We start from the raw sequence: 5,365 nt of genomic DNA, 5'->3' as shown, positions 1-5,365 counted from the left end.
AAATATCGCACGCATCATCGTACATCATCGCAAACAATCATATATTATAGCTCATACAATTTCTAGCCTATCCTATAGTAAGGCCACTTACTTGGTTGGCCTTAGGCAGCGTACTCTCTGATTATAATTTTATCTCCCGTTCCTCAAGAGCTACTCCAAATGTTTTTGGGATTAGTTTCCTATCACATTCACCTTTTGTTAGTATTTAACAATTAATATTAGTCCAATTAATAAATGTGAAATATGACACTAAAACACCCTCAATTACCTTAATCGAGCCCGAAAATAGGTTCGAAAGGGTTAGAACGGTGGAAAATGGGCTAAAATTGGGAATCCCGAGTCGGATACATCGAGGAGTCATTGAAAGCTAAGTCGAGCCGAAGGGGTTGTTTTTGTCGCAAGCCGACACATGACAACACCAAGGAGACAAACTTGAAATTTTTTGGGCTATGCCGGCGCAGGTTCGAACCCTACTATTGACGTCCTAAGAATGAGGACTTACAAGTGTGTTTTTCGAAAATTTAGAGCCTCGAACTAGTGGAAAAGCAAGCTCCACATGGACTTTAGGTACCTGATACATGTGGGGATCACTAGGACGAGTTTGGATGCGAGCATATCTTGGCTTAAGTTGTTAGAATATGCATGACTAGGAATCAAATCGAGTAGTTTTGGACTCATATTGAGTAGCATGCCTTGGTCAAGGAGACAAACTTGAAATTTGTCGGGCTATGCCAGCGTAGGTTCAAACCCTGCTCTCGACGTCCTAAGAATGACTTCTTCCTCGGGGGTGTGAGTATCTGCAACCTAGCCTACTTGTTAGGCTCTTTCTGCATCCTTATACCTGTTAGGCTCTTTCTGCATCCTTATCTTAGTTAGGTATCCACGGTCTTATCTCTGAGTTCTAGTGAGGCTTGAGGGAGGTGAGGTGCAAGTGACCTCACAAGTAAATATGAGGGATCGTATGGATGGATCTAAGTAACTCTATCTGAACATGCTTGAGGGAGGTTAGCTGACGATCCTCCCACGGGACCATACATCCACTAAAATTGGGGGTTATGATCCCTTGTAAGTAACTCTATCTGAACATGCTTGAGGGAGGTTAGCTGACGATCCTCCCACGGGACCATACATCCACTAAAATCGGGGGTTATGATCCCTTGTGTGCCCGGGGATTCATTCATCTCAAGAATTCTCGTGCAAGATCTCATAAATTTGTCGGGGTCTGGGTCCGCTGGCACTCACATCGCAGGCTTAAATGCAAGGTATTCTAGAAGTATCCTCACTCTAGGGTTTTGTTTAGCCAGGCTTAAATGCAGAGTATTCTAGAGAAATCCCCACTTTAAGGTTTTGTCTAGCCTACTTAATCTCAAGAGTGGTGAGGGCTAGTTTTTTACCATTTTGACTTTTCACTACTATTTTAATACTCACCTTAAGTCAATATGAATGAGGACTTACGAGTTTGTTTTTCGAAAATTTAAAGACTCGAGCTAGTGGAAAATCAAGCACCACATGGACTTTAAGCACGTAATACTTGTAGGGATCACTAGGACGACTTTGGAAGCGAGCATGACATAGGTTGTTAGAATATGCATCACTAGGAATCAAATTGAACAGTTTTGGACTCGGATTGAGTAGCATGCCAATTTAATTATTAAAAACAAAAATATTAATTATCATAACTGTCCATATGTCCGAGTGGTCAAGGATAGACTTGAAATTTGTTGGGCTATGCCCACGTAGGTTTGAATCCTGCTATTGACGACCTAAGAATGACTTCCAAATAGGTGTATAGGACAAAGTTGGGAAGATATATCATTTTCACCGCTATTTCAATACTCACCTTAAGTCAACATGAATGAAGACTTACCAGTTTTTTTGGACTCATATTGAGTAGCATGCCTATATAATTATTAAAAACAAATATTAATTATCATAAATGTCGATATGTCTGAGTGGTCAAGGAGACGTACTTGAAATCTATTAGGCTGTGCGCGGGCACGCAGGTTCAAACCCTGTCGACGAACATAATAATGACTTCCAAATAGGTATATAGGACAAAGTTGGTAAGATATATCATGGACTTACGAGTTTTTTTTGAACTCATATTGAGTAGCATGCCTATTTAATTATTAAAAAAAATATAAATTATCATAAATGTCGATATGTCCGAGTGATCAAGGATACAGACTTGAAATTTGTTGGGCTATGCCCGCGAAGGTTCGAACCCTGCTGTCGACGACCAAAGAATGACTTCCAAATAGGTGTATAGGACAAAGTTAAATGTCGATATGTCAGAGCGGTCAAGGAAACAAACTTGAAATCTGTTGGGTTATGCTCGCGCAAGTTCGAACCCTGCTGTCATGACTTCCAAATAGGTGTAATAGGAAAAAGTTGTTGAGAACTTGCTAGTTTTTTTGGACTCATATTGAGTAGCATGCCTATATAATTATTAAAAACAAAAATATTAATTATCATAAATGTCGATATGTCCGAGTGGTCAAGGAGACAGACCTGAAATCTGTTAGGCTATGCACGCGCAAGTTTAAACCCTGTTGTCGACAACCTAAGAGTGTCTACCAAAAAATAGGTGTATAGGACAAAGTTGGGAAGATATATCATGGACCTACGAGTTTTTTTGGACTCATATTGAGTAGCATGCCTATTTAATTATTATTGTCGATATGTCAGGTCAAGGAGACAGACTTGAAATCTGTTGGGGTATGCCCTCCCAGTGGTCAAGGAGACAGACTTGAAATTGGTCACTTGAAATCTGTTGGGGTATGCCCGCGCAAGTTCAAACCCTGCTCTGTTGACGTCGTAAGAGTGACTACCAAAAAATAGGTGGAGGAAAAAGTTGGGAAGATATATCATTTTATCGTTTTCGCCGCTATTTCAATACTCACCTTAAGTCAACATGAATGAGGACTTACTAGTTTTTTTGGACTCATATTGAGTAGCATGCCTATATAATTATTAAAAACAAAAATATTAATTATCATAAATGTTGATATGTCCGAGTGGTCAAGGAGACAGACCTGAAATCTGTTAGGCTATGCCCCCGCAGGTTTAAACCCTGCTGTCGACGACCTAAGAGTGACTACCAAAAAATAGGTGTATAGGACAGAGTTAGGAAGATATATCATGGACCTACGAGTTTTTTTGGACTCTTATTAAGTAGCATGCCTATTTAATTATTATTGTCGATATGTTCGAGTGGTCAAGGAGACAAACTTTAAATCTTTTGGGGTATGCCCGCACAGGTTCAAACCCAGTTGACGCCCTAAGAGAGTGACTACCAAAAAATAGGTGTAGATATATCATGGACTTACGAGTTTTTTTGGACTCATATTGAGTAGCATGTCTAATTAATTATTAAAAACAAAAATATTAATTATCATCAATGTCAATATGTCTGAGTGGTTAAGAAGACAAATCACTTGAAATTTGTTGGGCTATGCCCGCGCAGGTTCACACCTTGTTGTCGACGTTCTAAGAATGACTTCTAATAGGTGTATTAGACAAAGAGGGGAAGATATATCATTTTATCGTTTTCACCACTATTACAATACTCACCGTGAGTAAATGTCTGGTGTGCCAACAAGTAAAAGCCCTGCCAGGCTACTACAACCCAAAACACTAAAGTATTCACCGTGAGTAAATGGGAAAACATTGGTATGGATTTCATAGTAGGCCTACCCAAAACACTAAAGTGCTACACGGTAATTTGGGTGGTTGTCGATCGTCTGACAAAGTCGGCTCATTTCCTACCGGGTAAGGCAACATATACAGTAGACAACTGGGCTCAACTGTATGTTAGAGAAATTGTGAGGTTACATGGAGTTTCGGTGTCTATTGTGTCTGATCAGGACTCGTGGTTCATGTCGGCCTTTTGGCGCGGACTCCAAAAAGCGTTGGGTACCCGCCTCGACTTTAGCACCGCCTTTCACCCACAAACTAATGGCCAAACGGAACGATTAAACCAAATCCTGAAAGACATCTTTCGGGCATGTGTCATGGATTTCACAGGAAGTTAGGACACTAAACTACACTTAATGGAATTCTCATACAACAACAGTTTCCAAGCGACCATCGGGATAGAACCCTTTGAAGCGTTGTATGGAAAACGGTGTAGATCCCCACTGTGCTGGTACGAAGTAGGAGAACGAGAACTAGTAGGACCCGAGCTGGTCCACATCACCAACTAGGCGGTACAGAAAATTAGAGTAAGGATGCGCACCGCATAGAGTAGGCAAAAGAGCTACGTCGACGTTAGGCGTAGGAATTTAGAATTCGAAGAGGGAGACCCAGTGTTCCTAAAAGTAGCTCCTATGAAAGGCATTCTAAGATTCGGATGAAAGGGGAAGCTAAGCCCCCGATTTATTGGACCGTTTGAAATTTTAGAAAGAGTAGGTTCGATAGCTTACAAACTAGCTTTAAACCTTCACTCTCAAGCGTACACGATGTATTTCATGTGTCTATGTTAAGGAAATATATTGCAGACCCTAACACATAATAGACTACAAACCTCTCGAAATCGAGGAAGATTTAAGTTATCAGGAGAAACTGATTAAAATCCTCCCCCGAGAAGTGAAAGCCTTACGTAATAGAAACATAGGTTTCGTTAAGGTATTGTGGCGTAACCACCAAATCGAGGAAGCTACGTGTGAACGAGAGTTGGAAATAAAGGAAAAATATCCCAAGTTGATCCACGAGTTCGAGACTTTCGAGGACGAAAGTTCTTTTAAGGGGTAGGCAATGTAACGGGTCGAATTAAAAAAAAAAAAAGTCGTCGGCAGAACCGAAAACTCTGGCGAACACTGGAGTTTTCGTTCGCACACGACCCACAAAGGGCGGCCGAAGGCTGGGATGCCACGGAAACTCGATACCGACCTTCAGCCACCCCAAACCACTTGCAAAGAACGAAAAAAATAAAGAAAACGAAGTGGACAGAGAAAATCCGACGAAACTCCCGCGAGGCCAGACCCTACGATATCGATGTCAAAACCTCCATCCTATGCAACAAAAGTAATCCCATAGCCTTTTACACACATCAGGGGTAGATTTAGACGGGTCCTATACGTTGAACACCGTCGGCAAGGGAGACGGAACGTTGGATTTTTGAACCTTTCCAGATCCGGAAGTGTGAGGCCTTTACGAACCAAACCAATACCAAAAACAGAGTTACGGGGAGGAAGAGACTCGGGAACGAAGGAAAAAGGAGGAAAAAAGGACGTCGAAACGACATTAACGAGGAGAGAGAAAAGTTGCCGAAAAAACACGCAGGCAACGAGGTGAAGAAGATGAAGTTCGACCCGAGGGCTGGATCCCGCGACCCGAACCAGACCCAACCACCGTAGGTTAGCCC

The 5,365-nt window shown here is 41.6% G+C and overlaps 1 non-coding gene across 1 annotated transcript; it reads left to right on the top strand.

Annotated features, from left to right (window-relative positions):
- The first annotated feature begins 2,156 nt into the window (after positions 1 to 2,156).
- On the top strand, positions 2,157 to 2,238 carry TRNAS-UGA. The gene has a single exon. It is a non-coding gene; the product is annotated as a tRNA-Ser (tRNA).
- Positions 2,239 to 5,365: the final 3,127 nt, after the last annotated feature.

The sequence above is a fragment of the Cucurbita pepo genome, chromosome LG08, assembly GCF_002806865.2.
Source record: "Cucurbita pepo subsp. pepo cultivar mu-cu-16 chromosome LG08, ASM280686v2, whole genome shotgun sequence".
Taxonomy (NCBI): Eukaryota; Viridiplantae; Streptophyta; class Magnoliopsida; order Cucurbitales; family Cucurbitaceae; genus Cucurbita; species Cucurbita pepo.
The sequence above is the reverse complement of the archived record's forward strand: the minus strand, read 5'-3'. Positions and strand labels throughout refer to the sequence as shown.